This window comes from Battus philenor, unplaced genomic scaffold, assembly GCF_028537555.1.
Source record: "Battus philenor isolate CCGP_79_NKW_IND1 unplaced genomic scaffold, ilBatPhil1.0.hap1 SCAF_15, whole genome shotgun sequence".
Classification (NCBI taxonomy): Eukaryota; Metazoa; Arthropoda; class Insecta; order Lepidoptera; family Papilionidae; genus Battus; species Battus philenor.
Window position 1 is genome coordinate 2,169,129 of NW_027181677.1, and position 13,863 is coordinate 2,182,991.

Genomic DNA, 13,863 nt, shown 5'->3' on the forward strand with positions numbered 1-13,863 from the left:
TTATTGGATCTAATCAAGAAGCAGGAGATCCCTATCGGTTTGTAGTCAACATAGGTCTGCAGATTCGCAGTTTGAAGTACCAGTGGGTATGTCATATAACGCAGAACAGATATCTGACTTTTAGGTGCAGGTTGACAACTAATATAAGTGTAAATCTATGAGGGAGACCGATGATTACCAGCAGTGGAATTCCTAGACCTGGAATCATGATTAATATAACTTATTTATAAAAATATATTATCTTCACTGTGACATTTTTGTGTGCAAAGATTTTATTTCTAGAAACATCTTAAACATACCTACAAAAATGCTTTCAGCCCATAGATACCCACTATAAGGTATAGGCTTTCTTTAATGATATCTATGGGAAGATATACCATAATCGCCACGCATCGCAGTGTGATATTATGGTATTCAGAGGACGCTGCTGTCCATACTCTAAAACTTATTTGTGAGCGGTAGCAATCCCATGTAATTAAATTACAAGAGTGAATTATATAAGATTGTATCTCAGGAACTGAAATTGCGACCTTCGATCGCAAGTTTCAGTACTCTACCACTGGACTAATACTGCTTATTGAATGTAGTTTCATGAAAATTTCAAATTATTTATTGTGTATTTAGCTATGTGTGTTGATATGAAATTTCTAAAATCTTTCGGAAGTTAGATCTAAAAAAAATAGCAGTGTTTGTTTTTTAAATTTTAAACTAAAGCACATGTACCTGACGTTTTGTTATTACCAGTTCATTTGTTTCGTTTAATTAGAAATTTGTTTGTATTGCAAATTGTAACAAATAAATTCTCAAACTGAATTCCAGAACAGAGCTCGCGTTGTAATTATTTACAAGCGATATTTATGGGAACAATTAACTAATTGTCGCTGATTGTTTTCACAGCGCTATTGCAAGATCTTTTAATGCATCGTATCTCCGCTTACAATTGTCTTTATAGTTACATTCTACGTTTAAACCATATCAAATTTTGTTAACAATGGTGTAAACAGAGTAACAAAAGGATCAAGGAAACCAAATTTTTTTTTTCATTTAGAAACGTTATTTATGTAACATTTTATGTAGAACAATTAAAGATCAGGGCACTAAATTAAAAGTTAATTAATTATCCTGTAATGCGATACGTATTAGTGTTTATATGACCAATTTTGTTTTTATTGAAATGTTAGTGAATACACCCGCACTTAGCTGAAGTTTACTTGGTAAAAGAAATATTTATAAAAAATCTTCTGTATCTCCAAGTTCGATTTACGTGGCCCGCACTGCTTTTTGTGGGTCTAATTACATAAAAACCATTCCCAGCTGACCTTTACTCTATGAAATGAATATTTCTTTCCTCTAGGCCTTATGGTATATATATATATATATATATATATATACACATGTACATTTATACACATATGTGTGTGTGTGTGTGTATAGGGTAATGGGGGTCACTTAAGCGAGAAATCAAATAAAAATTAATTATAAAACAAAATATTTATTGCAACCGCCTTTAAATATAATATAACTAATATACTATTAATTGAGATCAGTTTCAATCACTTTGGCAATCAACTTTGAAAATTATTCAAGTTTAAAAAAAAAACAGATTTGACTCCCATTGCACCGATATGCGGGTAATGGTGGTCACCCTGGGGGCAATCAGAGTCAATGAAAATCTAGCACATATCACAGACATAACCTTGAGCTGAGTCCCACCCGGTGCATTCCGAGTGAGCCCATAGACCACATGAGGTACATCTGAACCATATCTCATTGTTTCTGCCGAAATCGTTGCATACTGGGCACTTGTTTCCCACATCTTTTAGCTCATCATCCTCATCATGCTGGCACAAATCGTTAGTACCAACATCAGATACAGAGGTTTCATTCGATTCTTGAAGTATTTGACGCTTTACCTTTTCATGAGTTTCTTCACCACTTTACTTTTTTTCCCTGACCTTTACCTTTCCATTTCTTATTTTCTTTCTGTGTTTCTCCTTTTTTCTTTTCTTTCTTATTTTCTTTTTCTACAAGGTTTTCTTTCAATGGCGTTGAAGTTAAAAGTGTTGCATGTTGTTTTTTTCGGCATTGTCTTGTATTAATAATACGTGTCTTCTCTGGTAACTTGATTAAATCATGCAATGTAATTTGACTTGAAGTGCTAGGATCTGATGGGTTAATCGCAGGCACTGACTGTTTTGGTGTGCTCGGTACTATGGGATGAAATTCTTTTGATGTGCTCGGAACTGGTGATTATGATTCTTTTGATACATGATCATTCGTGGGAAATGGGAGTCACCCGACTCTCATTACCCACTTCTATACAAATTAGAAAAAAAATGAATGAAAATAAAACTGTAACATATTAACACGCTAAGAACTGCACATCACAATTTTGAATGTCTAACTAAGCACGTGTGAATGTCTTAATCGTATACTGCAAATTATTCGACACTTACCTTTTAATTTACATTGACGAAAAATTAGATCAGTGGAGCGAAAAAACAAAATACTGCCATATCTCAGAAGTGCGGGCGCCAACTGGTGCGAGACTTTCGAGGCAGCGCCTGGGGGTCAGGGCAGGGTAGAGGACCTCATTTACGAGTCGCTCTCGTGTACTGTTTTGTGGATGTGCGGGTGATTCTCATTACCCACTGACTCTCATTACCCTACTCTCCCCTATATATAATACTTATTCTTGCAAATCAACTGTATCTCCATCAAAGTAATCCCCTTCCGATAAAACGCACTTTAGCCGACGCTTTTTCCAGTCCACTAAACAGTCAGATAAATCTTTTTCTTGCAGAGCATTCAAAATCTTATTCAATTAGGTTTTTATCATGTCACTCGTGTCAAAACCGCGTCGCCGCGGTGGCTTTTTGTGCTGCTGAACAGCAAGAAGTCGCATGACGCTAAATCAATCGAATACGATAGTTGTGGAATGATTAGTCTATCTATATGAGTGTTTGGTAAAAAAGTCGCGATGAACCAATGCAATACTTCGACCAATCGACACTTGCGGTGTTTGACAAAGTTGAAACATTTGACAAAAAGACTTGTAATTTCGAGATAATTCCACCTTTTGACAAAGAAACGCTTGGCAAATGTTATAGACATTCGTAGTAATCTGAGAAAAGAAATTTACCTACTTAATGCATGGGAGTTTCAAATGACAATTTCCATGTACTTTTTGATCATAGTAGTGTATTATAAACCCACACAAGTTTTATAAGTCCCTACGCTTTTACAATAAACTGTATGTATGTAACTGTATAAACTTAAACTGTATCATGCTCAAAGATTCTCTAACGGAGTAATAAATAGCTTTACTCCAAAGACATTATGAAAGTTTGTAGCGGGTTCTGTACAGATCAATGTACGTATAAATTTTATATGAATAGATATTATTGTATTATTATGATACAGTAGTCCATTTTACATTATGTTTATGCATACAATTGAAATTGATGAAAGATAGTGTAGGATGTATGTAAAATAAATATACTTTCTATTTTCAATACGTGGAAATTCTAGTCAACAGTGAACAAGTCAGGATCATTGTTCAATGTAAATTGTTTTCAATGAATATAACAATTGAATTAATTGTTCTGTAGCTACATGTTTGTTTGAATTCGACGAATGGAATAAATTATCGTATTTGTTATTGAACATTGCGCGAAACTAAACGCAGAATATAATTAGCATCAGGTTGATTTGTCAGGTGATTTTCTATGAACCATCGCGACTTTTATTAAGTATTAGGGGGACCGGAAAGTAATGTCGCTTTCTTAAGTTAAATTCACATTCATTCATTACTACATTTCTAATCAACAATATATTCACCTTCGCTATTAACAACCTTTAGACATCCAATATACAAATTTTCAATACCGGAGCTGTAAAAATCAATCTATTTTTCTGCAAAATATTTCGACATAAACGACATAGTACTTTCCGGTCCTCCTAATAATATAAGACGTATATATGAGAAATATACAGGATGATTAATAAAACATGTAAAACTTTTAAAAGGGTGATTATAAAGCTCATTTGCCGGCATTGTGAAACATGTTACATTATTTTTTTTATATTAGAATGAGACAAGCCTATAGCAATAACTTCTGGTAGTACAAAGTCCGCAATATACTAAACAATAATTAATTTTGATATGTATCATTACATTATTTATTGTATCTGAAATCATTAATTTTTAGATAGTGTGTACCATACATTAATTGATAGTACATATAGTTTTTTTTTCTTTTTTTTAATGACCCCCGCTATTGGGGGCCTCTCGTACCCCTATTTATGTTGGGATAGGGACTTTACAAGCATTAAATTTTTTCACTTAGTTATTTTATTTTCATTCTCTTCTCTTTCATTCTTCACATAATCTTTCTTTCTGTTCTAATCTTTCATGCCACAATTCGTCTGTCTTTCTCTTTTCCTCTGATCATCTATCATTCTTCCCTTGCTTTTTACATTTTCAATAGCTTTTTTTTTTTTTTTTTACTTTTATTTCACATTTTTGTTTCTTATACAATAATAATTTTTATTACAGATTTACATATTTTAATAGTTAATAATTATATTTTCTATTTTAATTTTTTAATATATATTTATTTATTTATTTCCTATATTTACGTTTTGTTTCTTTTCATTGCACTTTCCGCTATTTCTTTGCAAAGGGATAGGAATGATTCTTTATATTCTCCGCCTATCAGGGAGGGTATTGTCTCCTCCCTGACTTGAATTCCAGACCGGCACTCGAAGCCGAACCGGAGTTAGTACATATAGTTGTACCTTTTATACAACTTGTATATCTCTAATTTGGAACGAATATAGCATATTGTTTCAGCCCATAGAAGCCTGTAAGGCATACGCCTACCCCAAATATATTTATGGCGTGATATATCATAATCGTGAAACTTGGCAGGTATGTTGGCGATCGCAGTGTTGTATATGGCACGCAAAGTATTCTGCCATTGGAATCCATTTATTACCCAATAGTGAAAACCCTATAGTTTATCTATCAACAAAAATTTGTAACGAAGTTCCATAACTAAAAAAACCATGAGTAAAAAGCCGGTATAGGTTTTCTTGCTACAGTATCTCTTAATCGGCTTTGTGCTTCCATAATAATGTAAATCAGATTCTCAGTCTCATGGGAATGTCTTGATGAGATCTTCCGTCAAGAAATTAATATATTTTCGCTACACATAAAGTGCTATTCGCGTCTCTATCTAACGAACGCTTGAAGAGGAGACAGAAGCAATGCATTCCTCGGGATGCACTATTGTTCAAAAGCCGCATTTTTTCTTAGAACTTATTATAGAAATTTCACGGTTCAATCATCTTAAACGGCGACGTGTTCCCGTCTCTCTCGCACATCGGTTAACGTCGGCCCGTCTCGTTCGCTTTGAAATCCTAGACGTAGCGCTGATATCGACGTCGCCTTATCACTGGCTAATAGCTGAACAACTATTATCGTTATTACATATGTGATAGGGAGTTATTTTGAGTGTGTTTCTCTCGTTTAAGCGTCCGCTCGCATACCTGAATGGCCGTAGCGTAGTATTCGAGAATGGAGCAGTTTACATTCACCGGCCAGTATCGTCGGAGACGTCGTGGGGTCTGGTTGTGTATTTCGTTGTAGCCGCGCGCCGGTGGCTGCGTGTTCTGTTTTCGAATTATTTTTTTTTACCTCTCTGTTATTTTGCATTTGTATTTCAATTTCCGTGCAGTCTATAAACATGTGTAAGTGATAAATCTGTGGTCAGTGATCTCGATACGTCGGTGGAGCGTGTTTTTTAAAGGTGGGTCGACGTGTTTCTTGTGATTTTTAATAATTACTTACGTAGAACGGATACGTACGATTTCCTTTTGGTATGCGTTGCAACTGGAACCTGTTTTTCGTCCGGCGCGGCGTGGGAAGGTATTTCGTTTGCATTAATGCTCGGAATGTTGTTTGTATATCGCGCGTCCCGTAGGTGACTCCTGGACCCTGGAGTCAGCGAAATCTGGGGCTTCCACGAAACCGCTGATGGTTCGCTTTCTCCATATTTACGATACTTAATTGATCGCAGAAATAACTTTACCAGTGTACCGTATTTATTTTGTATGTGACTGTACATTTTGTACGATTGCATTTAACGAAAATAATGCGACATAATTATTTTTAAATTGGTTAATACTTAAGTGTTAATAAACCTGTTTTGTCGTACGATACGAACTGATAACAAATGTTTTTAGCTGATTAAGCGAGTAATGTTTTTTTCTATAGATAATTCTCTTTTCTTATTGTGTCTATATATCTTATACAGAAAATATGATAGTAATATAAAGTTTTAATAAAGGTAGCTTTCTCTAAAAGTTTTATTGCCATAAAGGCTTTTTAGGGCTTATGCGATTTAATTATATTTAATCGCTAACAATATAAAATAACAAAGAATATTGTATTTTTTTAATAAGAATTGGTTAGGTGTTTACGTATTTTTTAATAAGAAATATGTAAGCGTTGAAGTTTCTGTTAAATAAATTGTAATAAAAATAATGATTAAATGGAATATGTAGATGTACTAAATATAGGATGATTGAAAAATGGTGTTTTTGATTGAAAAAAAGCTTGAGATGAGTTAATTTATAGCTCATTTATTAGTAAAAGACTTCAACTTTTTTATCTATTTCAAACCGCTGTATAAAGTGACCAGTCTGAAATATGTTACGTTTATTTTTTCTATTGTAATGCGACAAGCCAAATGACAGTATGAAATGTTAATATGTAGTAAATCGAATTTACAAAACGCTTTTTCTTACTATATTATTATTAATTTATTTATTGTCTTTAAATCAATTGATTTTTGAATAGGATGTACTCCAGATTCAGCCAATAGACATCAACTGCAAGGCATATGCCTACCCCAAAGATATCTAAGGAAGGTATACCATAATCGCCACAATTGGTAGACGTGTTAATATAATAGTTTAATTGACAACAAATGAATCAACAATACATTGACGCTTTGAAAGCTTTTACAGCTATACCCAAACATCCTATTGATGTAGATATTTGAAACCATAGTGAACGATTGTGACCAAATTACAGTGAAAGCATAGTATTCCGTACGATATATAATGATTCCTGAACTTTGTTTTAATTGCTTTTTATATTCTATGAGCAACTGTTGACATCCTCTAATGAAAAGCTTTCGATGGAAACAATATAAACACATTTTCATATAATACATAACCTTAAAATAAATAATTATAAAGATTTAATTTATATTTTAAAAACGAATAAATGCTATCCAGTATTTTAAATATTAAATTACCTTTATATTTATTTAAAATGCGCTCGTCTGATATTGTTTCGTATAAATTTCATTAATATTTATATTCCAAGAAAAATTGCTTTCATTGTCGGGAGTAATTTTTATATGTACACAGACCATTTTAATGTCAAATATTAAATGAGCTCTTTTTTATTTGTCCTGCGCTGTGTTTTATAAGATAATTGCTTTGTTTACTAATAGTTGCCGTGTTCTGCGTATTGTAAATGTTTCAAGTGATAAAATTAATGAGCAAGAAACAGGCTTCCCTAAAAGGTAATGGCTACGTTTGACAGACTGGTAGGTTTGGTACGCAGAAGACGCTGCTGCACATCCTCTAGAAAGTTCTTTATGAGCAATGTGTAAACAATACAAAATTTTTGGATTCGAAATCGTCACCTACGATCCCAAGTCTCTGTCTTCTACCGCAGGGCTACTGTGCGAAAATTACCTTAATAAAATATTTTTATTATAAAACGTACCATATAAATGTTTATTTACACTAAATTACTAAAATACATTATATTATTACAATATTTTTGATTTCGGGGTTGAAATTTTACATAAAAAAGGTTCCAGAGGATAAGCAGTGGTGTGCTTTGCGTACCATAATACCACGCTGCGATCGTCAATTCGTCTACCAAGTGTGGCGATTATGGTATAAACCTCATAGAAACCTTTTTTGTTTATATTCTCGCTCCCCGACTTAATTTTTGGCACAGGGTTGTGTCAATGATTTTTTTCTCACACATTCTTATTTCCTCTCTCTCTCGCTCTGCCTTTCTTCCCTTTTTTACCTAGCCATCGTTTTTATGTCCCTTGTTATTAGGCGCCTGAACACTTTCTTATTTCCTCTCTCTCTCGCTCTCTCTTTCTTCCTTTTTTCATATAGACATAGTTTTTTAAGTCCCTTGTTATTAGGGGCCTGATTGAACCTATGAATGGAGCTGTGACCTAGTGGTCATTGTTCATCAACTTTTTCGGTGATCAAAAGTTAATGTTAATGTCAATAAACACGATTTTGTATTGGTCATCACCTTCGGCTCTTCTCTTACAAACTTTACTACCGTTCGAATATACATTCAGTTTGATTCAAGAGGTTACATTACAAATCCATATGGCGCATGATAAATAAACCCAAATAGATATTCTTCCTTATTGGTCTAGTTTTGGTTAAAGTTCATTCACATTGCTTATACTCGAGATGTTTCCGATATTTGATAATTGTTTATTAAAAGCGATGGAATGAGTTATACATCTGTTAGGGGGTAATGAACCTGTTGATGTTAGGAATCTACGTAATAAATCACTTCATTCACTATCTTTTCATATATAGGTTGATTGGTTAGTTATATAATATTTAAAGGGATGAATGCATACCTCATTTGCTCTCAATTAATGGTAAAATCTATTAATAATCTTTAAAGCCATAAAATAATATCGTAACGTGTTTTCAAAATTCGAATAACTAAATATTGAAATTTATTTTTGTTTACTATCTCTCCTTGCAGATTTTGCACTATTATAAATAATAAATTAATGTAACATTTTTCCTAATAAACCAAATAACCGACATGAAGAATAGGCAATCTGAAATGGCAGTGGACCACATAAAGCTCACAACAGACGGGTGTTGTGACCTTAAGATTCTAGAACAGAGATTATGGATTGGTAAGTGCAGTGTGTGACTACCCACAAGGTAGACAAGCGCTGCATGGAAGCTGCAGCATAAAATTTTTGGGAGACACATATCTAGTAGAACTTGAACTACGATGGTGTTTGTTCTAATAATTGCTTAATTAAATTACAGGATATAAATCCTTTAGACACGCAAGTTTAAAAATGGAATTATATATTTTTTCTCTAAAATATAAAACCGCACAGATCTGATATATGATTATTGACACTTCTATATACGTAAATATTCTTACAATTGTCTCACAATATATTAATGATAATATTTTGTACGTTTACAATAATTATTATAACTTCATAAAAAAATAGGGGAGTTCAAAGTGTAATTATAATGCAACTTGAAAAACTGACTGTACCAAAGTTTCGACTGCAAAAAGTCTTGTAATAATCGAAATTAGATTTTTTAATAAATTCCGCAAAACGTTATTGGAAAACCATTAAAAAAATTCAAAGCGTATATTAAGTACAAATAAAATAACATACGCAATAAGTCAATATTTTAAGTTAGAAGGATGAACCTGATGCTTTAATAATAAATTATCAACATTTGGCGTCAATTTTGTAAGTAATTAAAGTAATTTTAAAAAATATATTATAAATAATATGATGTAAGTAAATAGGTACTATCAGTGTATGTGTTGAGATCCACTATCGTGGACCCCCATTTTCATTTCATGGACCCCCAAATTTTTTTTCGCTGACGTAGACTCCTTGCAGGTTGTCATAGACCCCTAAGGGTCGATATAGACCACTTTGGGAATCACTGATTTAAATGATTACAAGATCGGTTATTTGGTGACACAGTGGTGAATGTACAAATATAACTGTTATATTTGTCTACCTGTATACGTTAATATACAGACATTTCATGCAACACGTGCGGGAAATGTCTTCGTACAACATGATACAGGGTGTACTGAACTGTTCTAATGTATCGTTATGCGCGTGTATAAAAATGTAACTGTTATTTTAAATAGGACAATCTACTTACTATTTCATACAAATATAATATAGGCCGTTTTAAACCAAAAAATCTTTACATAATTTTTTTTAAGTCCACTTGGTTAGTTATTTAATATACACATATATATTGGTTTGATTATATATGTGTTTCCTGTGCTAATTTCTCTATATGTACCGATCAAAAATTTTTAAATAAATTATAATATTGGTAAAAGATTATATAAATTAATGTCATTTTAAAATATTTTTCATTTATTGAGAAAACTTGAAAACTAGTAAAATAGTGAATAATAATAGGCGGCATAACAAGGGATCCTCAAAAGTTTTTGCCTTTACCACGATTCAGATTGTATGGACGTACGAAACTATCAAAATCCATGTAATATATATATATATATATATATATATATATATATATATATATTTATGTGTGTGTGTGTGTGTGTATTTATTACAATAATATCTGTCAATAAAAAATTTAACAAAACAATAGGGAGTTGTTTCTGAAAAAAAGTTTTTTATTTTATTATTGTACTTAGGTTACATTGGCATATTTTACATTTTATTTAAACAAAATTGTACAAAAGTCTAATAAATAAACGATATTTAAAGTTTATTGGTAAGTTCCTTTTTATATTTTTATAGTTTTATAACCCTCTAAGGGTAACATTTTATGATAAATAAAATACAATGACATATGACAGTTCTGTGAAAAACTAAAATTTATATATATATATATATATAATATATTTGCATTATAAAAAAGTCGTAATATTAATCTCGATAATCAAAGTTTTTTTTTAATTTTTATTAAGTCTAAAGAAATCGTTTATGTATTCACGCTTTAATGCACATGAATTGACACTACAATCTTCAAATTCTAATTCATCACCCTAAGCACAGCACGCAACAAAAAGGAGTTTTTCTGATAATTACAGCGACCATTAGGAACAGAGAGTAGCTTAGTATTCCTGCGCCGAAAAGATTAGACATGTATAAATATAGAACTAATGAACTCAGGACAATTGACAGAGCCATTTAAAATTTTATATTAATGTTGCATAAGAATTTAAATACACATAGAAAAAAGATAAGTTTGTTGTACTTTTATTAAGGCTTCATAACAATATTCTAAGCACTGGTAACCCATTGGTTAGATTCTCAGGATACAATCTTATATAACTCAAACTTTGTGCATTAATTATATAGGATTGACACTGCTCACAAATAAGTTTCCCCAGGACGGGCAGCAGCGTCCTCTAAATACCATAAAATTACACTGCAATCGCCAACCTCCCTGCCAAGCGTGGTGATTATGGTATATCCCCTAAAGACTTCTTTATTCAGGCCTATGCTTTGTAGTGGGCATGTACAGGCTGAACTAATAAAAATATTTAGTCTTTTATTAGCAACAGTATAAGAGTAAGCGTGTAAAATGTTCACTGCTGAACATAAAATTTCTGTATTTCAAATAACACTAGTTGAAAGCGGCTTCGTTAAGCGTTTTCCGAACACTTGTGAACCTTGTGATCGAACTTCCTATGTTGCACTTGTCGTACCCTGGTCAACATTCCAGAACTTTATAACTCCAGCAGCTGTTTTTTTGGGCGCTTCATGGCTTACTCATTGCCAATTTATTTTGCCAATTCACTGAGCGATACTGGTTACGTTTGTTCATCAACGAATTTCCTAAAGTGGTGGATTCATCATCATTCGTCCGGAAGTCCACTACTGGATTTAGTCCTTTCCCATGGATTACCTGTTCCTTGAAAATAGGATCTTAAAAGTGGTCTACATCCAGCCTCTTATGACAAGATTAAGGAGTCCCGAGTGGCCATTATGTGGCTAGCTTGCTGCCAGTTCAACTTGCTAATACGCTTGGCCAACATCAATTGTACACGACAGAAATTGAATACATATTTTAATACGCTTTTTTACTTGTATTGTGAATCAAATTGCGGCTTTAACAACAAATGTCGATTAATTATAAAGGTAATAATGTTTTAAACATATTTTTCCAAAAAAAAAAAATGTTTGCAATACCGCAAGAACATCATTAAGTCTGAAATTATCCAATTACGTAATTCTCTGGAATTGAACCGAAGAACCTCGAGGCGGAAACTTGTAGGCTGGCACTAAATGATTGAGTTCTCCATTGTTACACCTTCAAGAGTTGAAGGCGACGTAAAATTTTAAAATCAGAATCTTTCAAAGATTCTTAAACAAAATCCGTTATAAAAATGTGAATATTTTTGAAAAGCATTTCGCGATGCTTCTCATAGAGTTATCCCGCATCTGAAGCAGGGATAGTTTCGAAAATGTTCACTCGGTTGGAAGAGATAACATTTTAAGAATGTTTACTGTGTGGTTTAATAATATTGTAGGATTCTTATCACTTGAAGATAAATGATCGTTTTTGTATAGGTACTCCGTATCTCCTGACATCATTAAAGGAAATTGACTAGACTTTTCACCGATAATATTCACATTCGGAAGATTAGGTTATCTTTTATAGTAATCACATACTAAATTTTATTAAAAATTAAAATTGAACCATAGTTATTTTAGTAAAATATCTAGTCTACCTTTAAACTGTCAATTTTGGTAGTGTGCTTTTGGCTGAATTTCCATGGTCACGTAAGAGTATATTAAAATAAGATTTAAAAAATATATCCAAGTTTATAATACTGGTTAGTTATGCGTTGAATGTCTCTGTAAAAAATCATTATATACAACCGACAGCTGACGGGAAATTTTTGAATAGCGAACGCGCGCCGGTAGACAATGCATGGGTAAACCCCCTTTTTTGGACTTTTTGAGGACTTCTCGTTCTACCCTACCATGGTAAAGCAGGGATTATATATACAATTAATTGTTTTCACAATTCATTTCTCTTTTTTTCCCTTCTCAATATATTGTATTCCTTTTTCTTACCTCTCCTTTCGTACAAAGTCTCACTTCCATAGCTTTCTTTCAGGATTCTACATATACATTTTCTTTTTTTGTTTGTTTGTTTGTTACATTCATTTGTCTTAGTAAAATATTAATAATACTTTGTTTCCTTCTTATCTATATCACTTTATTTTTAGTCGTAGTCGCTGGCTATAGGAAACGTAAGACTGGTCATTGTTTGGGAAAGGCCTAGGTCGTGCATCTATTAGACGTTTTGTTTCTTGATGGTCATTTTAGTCGTATGTCGAATTGTGTATAATTGTGTATCAGGGTATTTTCAAATATAAATGTATTCCCACGTTTATAATACTGGTTAGTTATATGCAAAGAGTGTGTAAATATAGACCTTAAAGAAAGTGCTGTTATATACTACTCATTTCTTTATATTTGCTTTAATATATATTTCGTAGAGATAACCTTAGTAGCGTTTGTTCAAACAGGATGAAGTTAGTTTTGTCGATGTCACCAACTTGCGATAATTGTAACATTTTCAATACAACACAGTTAAACACAGATAAAAGAAAGATATTTGGAAGATATTGAGAAGCACAAAATGTGAGGATCAAAATAATGTTATTAAGTGAAAAACTTATTAAAGAGTATAATGTCGCTGTATATCCAAGATGGTGTACATCCTCGAGAGGTCACATCATCGTCAAATAATGGGGACTATTGTTATTTATCTTTAACTATGTCTTGCATTAAAAAAAATAATGAAAATCGATTGTTGAAAATACACGTCGCACATATATATATGATACATAACTGCAGAAGTTATAACACATGGGTTTTAATATCAAGAACTTTGTGTGCCATTATTCTCGAGTTGTCAGACGTCATCTGGTCGTTAGTTTGAAAGATCGACGCCTAACAGCCTGTGTAAACTAGTTTTAGCTAACTGCACAAACTATTTTTTCGTCGGACGTGT

The 13,863-nt window shown here is 32.6% G+C and overlaps 1 protein-coding gene across 1 annotated transcript in view; it reads left to right on the forward strand.

Annotated features, from left to right (window-relative positions):
• Positions 1-5,624: 5,624 nt before the first annotated feature.
• The window catches only part of LOC137918797 (rho-related GTP-binding protein RhoN-like), a 158,840-nt gene continuing 150,601 nt past the window's right edge, over positions 5,625-13,863 (forward strand). Inside the window, exon 1 of the mRNA XM_068761701.1 lies at positions 5,625-5,813. The gene's annotated coding sequence lies outside the window, so the exon portion shown is untranslated. The remainder of the gene's footprint in view (positions 5,814-13,863) is intronic.